This window comes from Belonocnema kinseyi, chromosome 1 (genome assembly GCF_010883055.1).
Source record: "Belonocnema kinseyi isolate 2016_QV_RU_SX_M_011 chromosome 1, B_treatae_v1, whole genome shotgun sequence".
Classification (NCBI taxonomy): domain Eukaryota; kingdom Metazoa; phylum Arthropoda; class Insecta; order Hymenoptera; family Cynipidae; genus Belonocnema; species Belonocnema kinseyi.
This window is the reverse complement of record NC_046657.1, coordinates 143,673,754-143,687,347: the sequence shown is the minus strand read 5'-3', so window position 1 is coordinate 143,687,347 and position 13,594 is coordinate 143,673,754. Positions and strand designations below refer to the sequence as shown.

Sequence of the window (13,594 nt, the reverse complement as noted above, 5' to 3'; positions counted from 1 at the left end):
TTTCGAAAAAATAAATTTGAAGGTTTTTAAGGATTTTGAAGAGTTTCAGAATAATAAATAAATTTTCTTTAGGTTCCTGGGAAAATTGTTATTTATTTTTTTCAATTTCTTAAAAAAAAATCTCGTCACTGTAAAATAAATTGAATTTCAAAACAATTTTTTAAATTTTCAATATAAAAAAAACAAATAATCACAAATATTTTCATTGTTTCTAACACTCAAAACCGCAATTTAATGGGGTGAGTAAAAAGTCCCGAAAAATAAAATTTCCACCACCTTAAAATTGCCGAATAATAAAATTTCCAAATTATAAAAAAAATATTATTTTCAATGTTAAAAATTTCTCAAATTATTGTTTGAATAATCTTATTTTTAAATACAAAATTATTGGAAAAAATTTATCAATTTTAAGATTAAATTTTAATAGCCATGAAATAAATATTAATTTAATTCATTTTAAATTTCATTTTTTAACTTTGTTTTTAATAATGTTTTCATAGGAGTTCCAACTAATGAAGTACCTTCCGGTAATTATATATTTTAATTTGTCTAATTTATCTTTAATTTAAAAATCAAGCAATAATTTCAGAAAGTTTAAACAATGAAAATTATTTGTTTTCTGATAAAAATATTTTTTAATAATTGTATTTTTAATAAATAAATATTTTTAAAAACTGGTAATTGGTTTAAATTTTGGAATTCTATAACTCTTGAATTTGCTGTCGGGAATTTTATTATTCATGAATTTTAACATTCTGGTATTCTACAGCATCGGGAATTAAATTTTCCCCAATTTTTCAGACATCCCATTTTAATACTGAAAATCATTCAAATAAAAGTATAAAACTTCCCACATAAATTTTTCGTTCCCCTAAAATAAAAATCCCCAAAACCCGAAATAAAACTGTCCCTAATCTTAAACTTCGCGCCTTTTTGGATCTGGAACTTTCGATGTATCGATAAGGAATCCAAATCGATGTGTAAAAAAATGGCCGCTAATGTTGTCGAGGTAGTAGATTTCTGACGGTTATGTGCCCAGTGATTTAATTAAAAGAACATTATCCCTTCGACAGTCGCAGGAAAAAAGTCGAAAATCGTGAAGTGATAAAAAGTGGATTTTTCTCGTTAAAAAAGAGCCGTGAAATGTGCACCATTGCGTCGAGTAATTGCAAATGTCATACATTTTGCAACAGGGAATGACTCGCCATGTCCCAAAAATAAATGGTCCAGAACGATCACACGTCGTCAGGAAACCAATTTCAACAGAAGTCTCACACATTTTTTAACGGTAAAATCCATTTGGTTTTATTCCATTCAATTTTTCCCGTCCTCCGAAATTTCTCATTGGCTCCAGTTCACGTCGATTCGGCCTCAATGAGCTTTTTGTTCCTTTTTTTTTTTTAATTATTTTGTCCCCTAGGCTGAGGCACAATTTATTCTATTTCTTTGTTTACATATCAAGGGGAAAATATATTTTCAAAATTCGTTATGATTTTGTGAATATTGTAAAAAATATTTAGAGTTTTCAAGTTTCTTTTTGGCTTGTGTTCGTGCTTCTGTCTTGAATATTTTATTCGGAGCTTTCTTTCTTTCACTCCTTGGTATTGTTTGGTATCGAAATTAATTGATAAACTAAGAAATTACAGTTTGAAATGGAAAAATATTTTTATATATAATCCTGCATAATTTTGGGTCGAAATTATTGCGTGAATTATTGTTATTTTATATTTGTATAATTAAAAAATTGTTTTTCAAATACTTTTATCAAATACAATTTTCTGGAATGTTTACATTTTTTTTATTATTCTTTGAATTTAAAATTATAATTATTTTATAATAAAAATTAAGAATACATGCGTTCCAGAAATATATATTATTTTAAATTCAATAAATATGTTTGAACAACTTGAAAATTAACAAAAATTTGTTATTCGATTAAAATATTTGTAAATTTTTAATAAATAAATAATACGTCTTGAAAAACAATTTCGTTAATTTTTCAAATTCGTGATTTTTATATATTTTGGCAATTTTATAATTTAGGCAATTTCATTTTTCAAGTTTTCTCAGTTGTTCAATTTACATATTAATAAAAGAAAGAATTTTTTCTCGTCTTAGTTTTTTTTAGGATTTTGAAAGGTTTCAAAATAATAAAATTAGTCAAATTCCTCGGTAAATATAAAAATGGTTTTTTTTATTTTAAAAAATTAATTAAAAGAGAAATATTTCAAAGGATTTCCAAAATTGTAAAAAAAAAAAACAATCTGGAAGATTTTAAAGCAATTACTTTAAATTTTCAAAAATTGGAATCATGTTTTTAAATATTTAAAAGTTTGAAAAAATTTGAAATAATTAAAAAACTTAGAAAATTCTCACAAAATTTTAACAATAATGTATATTGTTGAAGATTTCGAAATACCCAACATTGTAAAATTCTCAAAGAATAAAAGTTCCGAATTTGAAAATTTCGAAATTATAAAATTACGGAATTTAAATTATTAAAATTGTTTTTAGAAATATGATTTATTTATTCAAAATAACCTGATCGAAACTTTTCGTTAAACAAATTATGTTCAATATTTAAAGTTTCTAAAATTATTCTTTGTATTTAAAACAACAATATTTGAAAAAAATGTATTTTAAAACATTTCCAAAATAGTCGAAAGAGAAGAAACATTGGAATAATTTAAAAAAAAAAAATTATTTAAAAGTTATAAAAAATCAAATATAATTTTAAATTTGTAAAAAATGTCACAAAATTTAAAACAAAATGTATATTTTTGAAGATTTCAGGGATCTTGAAAGGTTTTAGAATAGTAAATTTTTTTTTAAGGTTCCTGAGTACATTTTTAATGATTTTTGTTTGTTCGAAAAATTAATTTTCAAAGAAAATTTGTGATATTATAAGATTTCCGACAATTTAAAATTCCGGAATAATTCAAAATTTCAATAGATTTAAAAAAACTTGAAAAAAGATTACTTTTTTGAAGATATGAAAGAAAAAATGTATTAGCTTTTTTAGGATTTGGAAAAGTTTCAAATAAAAAAATTATTAAATTCCTCGGAAAATTAAAAAAAAATGTTTTAAATTAATTCAAACAGAATATTTTGAAAGATTTTAAAGCAATTAAATTAAATTTGCAGGATTTAAAAACATTGGAATAATTTAAATTTAAATTTTAAAATTAATTATAAATTTTACAAAAATGTCAGAAAATTGAAAACAAATGGTAAATTTTCAAAGATTTAAAAATAAAATCTTTAAGATTTTAAATATTTTAAAAAGGTTCAGAATAAAAATTTTTTGCATGATTCCTGAGAAGATTATTACTTCTTTTTTAAATTTATTTTTAAAGAAAAGTCGAAAAGATTTCAAGAGTTCTAAAAAATTCTAAAAATGGGGCGAAAGAAAAATAAAAAAAAATTAATAAAATTATATTATTTGCATTTAAAATTTATAATTAATGAAGAAAGAATATTTTTTTCTTTACTTAACCTTTTGAGAACTTTGAAAAGTTTAAAAATAATAAAAAAAATACTTGTTAAATTCACCGAGAAATTTAAAATAGTTTTTTATTTTGAAAAATTAATTGAAAGAGAATGTTTTTAAAGATTTTAAAACATTAAAAATTTTCGAAAAAGAATCTGCAAAATTCTAATTATCTTAAAATGTCACAAATTTAAAAACAAAATGTATATTCTTGAAAATTTCGAACTAAAAATCTGAAGATTTCAAGTATTTTAGGGTTTCAGAATAGCAAAAATAATTCTTAAAATTCTTGAAAACATTTTTCATGATTTTTTTATTTGAAAAAATAATTTTTAAAGAAAAGTTAAAAAAATTTCGGAAGGTTTCTACAAATTTATCAAAATTGGTCGATAAAAAAATCCCAAAACTTAAAAATTTCGACACTGTTAAATTCCCGTAACAGAAAATATTAAAAATAGAAAGTTCTCGATATAACAATAATTGTACAAAATGAAACAAAATTGGTAAACACATGCATTAAAAAAATTCTTCTATAAAATATTTTATGTTTTTTTAAAAATAAATAAACAATATTTATTTTTTAAAAACAGTTTTGAAGCCTTTTAAGGATTCTAAAAGTTTTGAAAATAATAAAGAATTTTTTCTATTTCTTTTAAAAGTTTTAAATAAATCAAAAGAATTTTAAGCAACATTTTTTTTCAATATTGCAAAATAAAATTTTAAAGCTTTCCAAGAATTCTGAATTTTTCAGGACTAAAAAATTGGAATCATTTTTAAAAATTCGAATAATTTTCAATTTAAAAATATTTAGAATACTGTAAACAAGAGGTATATTTTTGAAAAGTTTGAAATAAAATAACATTTTTTAAAAGATTCGTAGGAAAAAAAATTATTTGGATTTGTAAAAGTTTATTTTGAGCGCAGAAAGATAAGATAATATTTAAAAAGATTATGAAATTTAAGTAATAATTAAATATAAAATATATTTATGAAATAAAAGTACTTTATTTTTATCTAATATTTTATTATTTTACAATTTTTTAATTGCTTATATTCGGGAATTTAATAATGAGGAAATTATCTAATTTAAACAATTTTAAAAAGTTGTAATTTTCCAATCTTTTACTTTGAAATTTTTCCATTTTGGCTCTCGATTTGTAAATTTATGCAAATATAAAATACCTCAATACAAAATTAATTTTTCTTCAATTCTCAATTGTTGAAAATTCTAATTTTAATGTTCATCAATTTTTATCTGTTGAAAAATAAAAAAAGATGCATTTTTTATTAAAAGAAAGTGTAAAAAACTTTATATTTACATAATTTTAATTAAGAATTTTAAAAAATTTTCAACACTCATTATTTCTTTTTTAAATAATTAATAATTAAAAGCGTTTGAAATTTAAAATTTTTAAGGAGAAAAAAAGTCATTTTTAACTGATAAACTGTAAATGTAAATTAATTAATTATTGTTAAAATTGAAGTGTGATTCGATTAGCAAAAATTGATTGTACGAGAAAATTTTTAATTTCTTCAAAATAAAAAAATGTAAAGATTTTATCGTTAAAAATTAAATAATAGATTTTAAATATAAAAGTTAAACTATTTTTTGAGTAATACAAAATTGAACAATAATTTATTTTAAAATACAATTTTAAATTTCTTTAAAATTAAACAATTTACACATTTTAACGTTAAAAGTTGAACTGTTTGAGGATTAAAAATTTATTTTACAAGTCAAATTTTAATTGATTTAAAAGGAAATATTTTACAGATTTTAACGTTAAAAATTAAGCTGTTGTTCGAGCATTAAAAATTGATTGTACGAGACAATTTTATATTTCTTTATAATTAAACAATTGAAAAATTTTAATGTTAAAAGTGGAAAAACAATAGATTTTTCAAGACAATTTTTAATTTCTTAAAAATTAAATAATTCTCAGATTTTAACGTTAAAAATTAAATAATGATTGTACAAGGAAATTTTGAAAATTAAACGATTTACGGGTTTTAACGTTAAAAATTAAATAATGATTTTACAATACAATTTTTAATTTTTTGTAAATTAAACAATTTACAGATTTTAACGTGAAAATTTAAATAATATTAATTGATTTTACAACAAATTGTTAATTCCTTCCAAATTAAACATTTTATAGATTTTAACGTCAAAAATTGAATAATCATTTTACAATGCAATTTTAAATTTCTGAAAAATTAAACAATTTGCAGATTTAAATAATTTACAGATTTTAACGTTAAAAGTTAAACTGATATGCGAGTATTAAAAATGGAATAATAATTGTATTTACATGAAAATTTGGAAATTTTGAAAATTAAACAATTTACGGATTTTAACGTTAAAAATTGAGTAATGATTTCACAACACAATTTTTTATTTCTTAAAAATTAAACATTTTTAAGATTTTAACATTAAAATTGAAATAATAATTGATTTCACAAAACTATTTTTAATTCCTTTTAAAATTAAACATTTTACATATCGTTAAAAGTTAAATAATATAAATTGATTTCACACAAAAATTTGAATTCCTTCAAAATGATACAATTTACATATTTTAATGTAAAAAATGGAAATGTTTGAGTATTAAAAATTGTATTTACCAGATAATTTTTAATTTCTTAAAAGCTTTTAACGTTAAAAATTAAACAATAAATAGATTTTACAAAATAATTGTAAATTTCTTCAAAATTAGACAATTTACACATTTTAACGTTAAAAAATGAATAATGTTTTTACAATACAATTTTTAATTTCTTAAAAATTTAAAGATTTCAACGTTAAAAGATAAATAATATTAATTTATTTTACAAAAAAATTGAATTCCTTCAAAATTAAACATTTTACCGATTTTAACGTTAATAATTATACTGTTAATCGAGTATTAAAAATTGATTGTACGAGACAATTTTAAAATTTTAAATTTCATCATAATCAAACAATTTACAGATTTTAAAAATAAAAATTAAATAATGATTTTAAAATACCATTTTTAATTTCTTAAAAATTAAACAGTTTAGAGATCATACCGTTAAAAGTTAAATAATATTAATTGATTTTACACAAAAATTCGAATTCTTTCAAAATTATACATCTTACATATTTTAACGTAAAAAATGAAAATGTGTGAGGATTGAAATTACTAGAAAAGTTTTAATTTCTTAAAAACTAAACAATTTTCAGATTTTAACGTTTAAAATTAAATAATGATTTTACAAGACAATTTTTAATTTCTTCAAATTTAAATAATTTACAGATTTTAAAGTTAAAACATAAACTGGTGGCCGAGTATTAAAAATGGAATAATAATTGTATTTACATGAAAAATTTGAAAATTCAACAATTTAAGGATTTTAACGTTAAAAATTGAATAATGATTTTACAATACAATTTATAAATTCTTAAAAATTAAACAATTCCCAGTTTTTGAGGTTGAAAGTTAAATAATATTAATTGATTTTACAAAAAAATTTGAATTCCTTCCAAATTAAACATTTAAGGTTTTAACGTCAAAAATTGTATAATCATTTTAGAATACAATTTTTAATTTCTTAAAAATTAAACACTTTAAACATGTTTACATAAAAAATGGAAAAATGCTAATAATTGATTTTACAAAACAATTTTGAATTCCTTCAAAATTAAACATTTTAAACATTTTAACGTTAAAAATTTAAGCAATTTACTGATTTTAACGTTAAAAAATAAATAGTTGTTTAAGTTTTTTAAATTTAATGTACGAGACAATTTTAAATTTCTTCATAATTAAAAAAATTTTAAGATTTTAATGTTAGAAATTGAAAAATAATAGATTTTACAATTTTGAATTTTTTTTTGAACCACACAATTTACAGATTTTAACGTTAAAAAAGAAACAATATAGATTTTACAAGACAATTATGAATTTTTTGAAAAGTAAACAATTTATAGATTTTAAAGATAAAAATTAAACTGTTTTTTGGATATTAAAAATAGAATATTAAATGTATTTACAAGAAAATTTCAATTTTTTTGAAACCTTAACAATTTACAGATTTTAACGTTAAAAATTGAATAATGATTTTACAAAACAAATTTGAATTCCTTCAAAATTAAACAATTAAAAGGTTTTAACGTTAAAATTTAAATAATAAAAGTTTATTTTTCAAACAAATTTAAATATCTTCAAAATTAAACAATTTAAAGATTTTAACGTTTAAAATTGAATCGCTAATTTCTTCAATTTTAAACAATTTACAGATTTTTAACATTAAAAATTAAACTGCTGTTCGTGTATTACAAATTGATTGTACGAGACAATTTTAAATTTCTTCATAATTAAACAGTTTAAAGATTTTAACGTTAAAAGTTAAATAATAATAATAATTGATTTTACAAAACAATGTTTAATTCCTTCAAAATTAATCATTTTACATATTTTTCGTTAAAAGTGGAGATATTTGAATATTAAAATTTGATTTTACGAATTTTAAATTTCTTCAAAATTAAACAGTTTAAATATTTTAACGTTAAAAATAAAATAATAATAATTGATTTTACAAAAGTATTTTAGATTCCTTCAAAATTTAACATTTTTAAATAACTGTAAATTAATAAATTGATAATAATCACATTTGTATTTCGTTTTTAATTTTCAATTTAAAATTGTTCAATTTAAAAGTTTGAAGATTACTTTTGATTACTTCAGATAAAAAAAATTTCATGAAAAGAGTTCGAATTTTTGGCATTCAATGACCGCGAAATTTTTTTGCGAATTCTGAAATTCACGTGAATTTTTGTCTTCGATTAAGTAGGTCATGTTGATAACAAAAAAAAATACAAATTTTATTTTAAATGTATTAAAAGGCGAGACATTATTTTCGTAAATCAAATTTGTAGAATAAACAGATTGATAAATTAAAATTAAGCTCTTTTTTAATCGTTTATTCATTTGATAAGAAAATAAATTGTGAAGCATGTAAACTTTTTAATATTGAATGTTAGGATGTTTAAAATAATTTTCTTTAAATACTTAAAAAATTCAGGAGAATTGAAATTTTGAATTCGTAAATTAAAAAAATGATTAAACTCTCTGAAAAAAGGAGAATTATGTAATCAATGGTCTCGTTTGAATATATTTTGTCTCATTTTTATCGATAGTGACCTTGACCTGGCTCGCAAATCATTCTCGATTTCAAGTAGACGCGAGAAGAAAAAAAAGAGAAAAGCCATTTGCCAAAGAAAATGGATTATAATGCCAAGACCCGAAAAAAGAAAAAGTTCAATCTGAATTATAAGTGGCTTTGATGGCATGTGTTTTCAATTTTTATTTTTAAACTTCGTTAAACGCAGATGATAAAATTCTTTAGAATTTTCGTTTGATGAACCCCATCTCGAGTACTTTGAAATAATTAAAATTCTAAATTGACGAACATTTTAGCATCAATTTGTAACTTAATTTTCAATTTTTCATACCCACACTTGAATTCGAGAATTCAAATAAATTCAAGAAATTCAGAGAGTAAAAATTGCAAAGAATTGGAAAAAATTAAAAATAATTCAAATAAATTCAAAAGAATCCGAAGAGTTCAGGTAAAGGGATTTCTAAAGAATTTAAATGAATTTAAAATTATATAAAAAATTCAAAATTCTAAAGAATTCAGGAGGATTCATTAAATTCTAAATATTAACAAGAATTAAATTGAATTAAGTTGAATTGAAACGATTCAGAAGATAGTAGAATTCAGCTGGATTAAAAATATTTCAAAAATTCTAAAAATTTAAATTAAATTCAGTAGGTTTAAAATGAATTTTGAAAAATTCAAGGAATTAACAAAAATTCAGTTCAAGGGATTTCTAAATAATTTAAATGAATTCAAAATTATACCCATTGAATTCAAGTGATTGAGAAAAAAAATTAAAAAGAATTCAAAATAATCCATAGAAAGAGCGAATCCAACAAATTAACAAAATTCCAGTAAATTCAGTAGAATTGAAACGTATTCAAAGAATTAATAAAAATTTAGTTCAATGGAATTTTAAAGAATTCAGGGGGATTCATGCAATCTTAAATATTAACAAAAATTAATTTGAATTTAGCAGAATTGAAATAATTAAAAAAGAGTTCAAGTCAATTTATAAGAACCCAAGGAATTAAAAAAAAATCAAGGGTATTAAAAAAATTCAAATAAAACCCGAAAAATGAGAAATAATTTTGAAAAATTCGTCAAAATTGAGGAGAACTCAAGGGAATTGAAAAAATCGAAATAGTTACAAAAAACTTTTGTATTTAGTACAATTTAAATGAATTGAGAAGAATAAAAAAATTAGAACTTTCGAAAGAATTCAAAGGAATCCAAAGAATGAACATGAATTAAATTAATTACAATAAAATTTAATTCTAAAGAATTCCGGGGGAGTCATTCAATCCTAAATATTAACAAAGATTAATTTGAATTCAATAAGATTAAAATAATTTTTAAATTGTCCACGTGAATTAATAAGAATCCAAAAAATTAAAAATTTAACGTTGTCAAACAAAGTTCAAACAACTCCGAAAAATTAGGTTATTTTTTAATTCTAAAGATTTCATCTTAATTTAAAATAATTAAATTCAATTAAAAACAATCGAAATCATTATTAAAAATTTAATTTAATTCAGTACAATTGAAATTGAGACAAATCCAAAAAATTAACTAAATTTGAAAAGAATTCAAAGGAATACAAAGAATGAATCTAAAGAATTGAATTCAGTAGAATAGAAACAAATTTAGAAGAAGGAAATAGAATTTGGATAAATCCAAAAAATTTACAAACTTTCATAAAAATTTATAAGAATCCAAGAAATTAATATAAAAAATGTAGTTCCAGGGAATTCTAAAGATTTCCGTGGGATTAATTCAATTCTAAGCATTAAAAAAAATAAATTGTATTCAGTAGAATTGAAATGATTTTAAAGGAGTTCAAGAGAATTTATAAAAATCTAAAAAAATGAAATTAATGCAAGGGTATTAAAAAAAATTAAACCGCAACCGAAAAATTCAAAAAATTTAATTTTAAAGAATTCTTCAAAATTTAAGAGAATTCAAGTGAATAGAAAGTTATAGAAAGAGGTAATACAAATTCAGTTAAATTCAGTACAATTGAAATCAATTCAGAAGAATCCAAAGAATTAAGAAAATTTCAAAAAAATTCAAATTATTAACAAGAATTGACTTGAATTCAGTAAAATCGAAATGACTTAGAAAGAGTTTAAGAAAATTCCAAGAAGTAACAAAATCTAAATTAAATTAACTGGAATATTTAAATTAATTTAAATTATTTTAGAAGAGTACAAGTAAATTGATAAAACTCCAATGAATTAAAAAAATCCAAAAAATTTAAAAAAAAATCAATGTTATCAAACAAAATTCAAGTAAAACTCGAAAAATTCAGTAAAATTAAAATTAATTAAGAAGAATTTAAAGAATTAAGAAAATTTCAAAATAATTGAAAGAAATACAAAGAATGAACAAGAATTAAATTAAATTTAATAGAATAAAAAATAGCCCAGATAAATTTAATGTAATTTAGTTGAATCCAAAAAAATAACTAAATTGCAGACTATCCAAAGATTTAATAAAAAATGCAATCAAAAGGAATTCAAGGGAATTCAGTAAAATTGAAATGATTTTAAAAGTATTAACAAATATTAAATTTAATTCAACAGAATTTTCATGAATTCAAAAGAGTTAAAATAAATTTATAAGCATGCAAAGAATTAAAGAATGCAAGGGAATTAGACGAAATTCAAATGAATCCACGAAAGATCAAAAGATTTCTTTTGAATTAAATGGAATCCAAAAAATGGGATTCGAAAGAAATCAAGTGAATTTTAAAGAATTAAAAAAACAGTAAAATTCATTAAAACTGAAATAAGTTCAGAAGAATTGAAAGAATCCCATAATTTTTTAAGGAATCAAAGAATTAAGAAAAATTCAGTTAAGAAGAATTAAAATAAATTCTGAAAAATTAAAGTGACTTCAAAAGAATACTTTTTTTAAATTTAGTTGAATTTCGAAGAGTTTTTTTTTGTAAAGAATTGAAATTTATTAAAAATGAATTCAATTGGCTTCCAAAGAATGAAAAAATTCTCACGAATTTAGAAAAATCAAGATGATTCACAGAAATTGAAAAAAAATGCTGGAAAATTTTAAAGAATTCAGAGGATTCATTCAACCTAAAATATTATTAAAAATAAAATTTTTTATTAATGTAGAAGAGTTAAAGAAAATTTAAAAGAATTTAGGTGGTTTAATGAGATTTTTCAGAATGAACTAAAATCAACTAGAATTAAGATGAATTCAGAAGAATTTGACAGCATTCAGATGATTAAAAAAATTTTTGAATTTTAGTTTGATAGAAATAAATTGTCTTCAAACGATTGCAAAGAATTAACAAACAATCACTTGAATTTAATAGAATTAAAATTAATTCAGACAAATTCAGTTGGCTTCAAAAGAATCGAAAAAATGAAAATTAATTTATAAAAAGCAAGGTAATTCACAAAAATTCGAACAATAAAAAAATACTAAAAATTCAAGAGAATTTCAAGAATGAACAAAATTTTAATTAAATTGAGTATAAATCAAATGAATTCAGAAGAATTAAATTGGCTGTAAAATAATATAAAGAATTTAAAAAAAAAAATTAGTTGAATTCCGAAGAGTTTCATTCTGAAGAATTCAAGATTGGATTTAAAAGATTCCAAAGATGGAACAAAAGTTCAATTGAATTCAGTAGAATTGAAATGAATTTAGCAGAATTTGAAAGAATTCAGATGAATCCAAAGAATTATGCAAATTTCAATAAAAAAATAAATGACTTGAAACGAATTCAAGGAATTCTAAAAAATTCAGGTAAATTCAATAGAATTGAAAATAATGCAAAAGAGTCCTAAAATTTAATTTTTAACAGTAAAGTAATTAACCAAAATTGATAAGACTCCGAAAAAGGCCAATTTTCAAACTAAAAAGTGAAAAAATATTGACAAAAAAAATTGAATTTACAACCAGAAAATGTACATTTTCTATAAAAATAATTGACTTTTTATCCGAAAAAAAAGACGAGAAGTGAATTTTAAACTAAAAAAAATCAATTATGTAATAAAAAAATAAATACTTACATTTTAAGCAAAAAAATTAATTTTAAGCGAAATAGTTCAATTACTAAGTAAAGAAATAATTTTTAACGAAAAAAATGAATCTTTAACAAATGAATTATTTTTTAACAGAATAGTTAAATTTTCAACGCAAAAGATGAAATTTCTAACCAAAAAATTACTGATTTTCAATAAAATAGATGAATATTTAACAAAAAAGATCAGTTTTCGACAAAAAATAGAACACTTAAATTGTTAATAAAAAAAATTTATTTTCGATTAAAAAAAAAAAATTAATTTTTACACAAATAACTGAATTTTCAACTGAAGAAGATAAATGTTAAACCAAATGTGGAATAATTAAATTTTGAGTTAAAAAAATTCAATTCCGATTAAAAAAACGAATTTTTGAAAAATTAGTTAAATTTTTACGCGCAAAATTAAATTTTTAACTAAAGTAATGAATCTTCCACCAAATAGGTTCAATTTTTCAACTCAACAGATGAATTTTCAACTAAGAAGATTAAGTTTCTATAAAAAAAAGATAAATTTTCGATAAGAAAGTGGAAGAGTTAAATTTCGAGTTAAAAAAATGTCATGTGGTTAATTCATTTTTTTGGTTAAAGAATAATTATTTTAGTTAAAAATAAATTTTTTTGTTTAAAAATTAATCTTTTGGGTTGAAAATTAATTGCTTTGACTAAAAATTATTTTTTTATTGAGCATTAATTTTTTTTACAGAAAATCTAACTATTCGAGTTTTTGTTAAAAATGTATCTTCTTTGATAAACATTGAATCTTCTTGATTGAAAATTCATATTTTTGATTCAAAATTGAACTATTTTATTCACAATTAATCTATTTTAATGAAGGTTTGTCTTTCTTGGTAAAAATTTTCATGTTTTGATTTAAAGTTCAACAATTGGGTTAACATTTTGAGTAAGTTTTTGTTTACAAAAATAAT

The 13,594-nt window shown here is 20.2% G+C and overlaps 1 protein-coding gene across 1 annotated transcript in view; it reads left to right on the top strand.

The window, feature by feature from the left end:
- Window positions 1–994: 994 nt before the first annotated feature.
- LOC117169585 (cullin-2) overlaps window positions 995–13,594 on the top strand; it is a 66,728-nt gene continuing 54,128 nt past the window's right edge. Inside the window, exon 1 of the mRNA XM_033356025.1 lies at window positions 995–1,288. The gene's annotated coding sequence lies outside the window, so the exon portion shown is untranslated. The remainder of the gene's footprint in view (window positions 1,289–13,594) is intronic.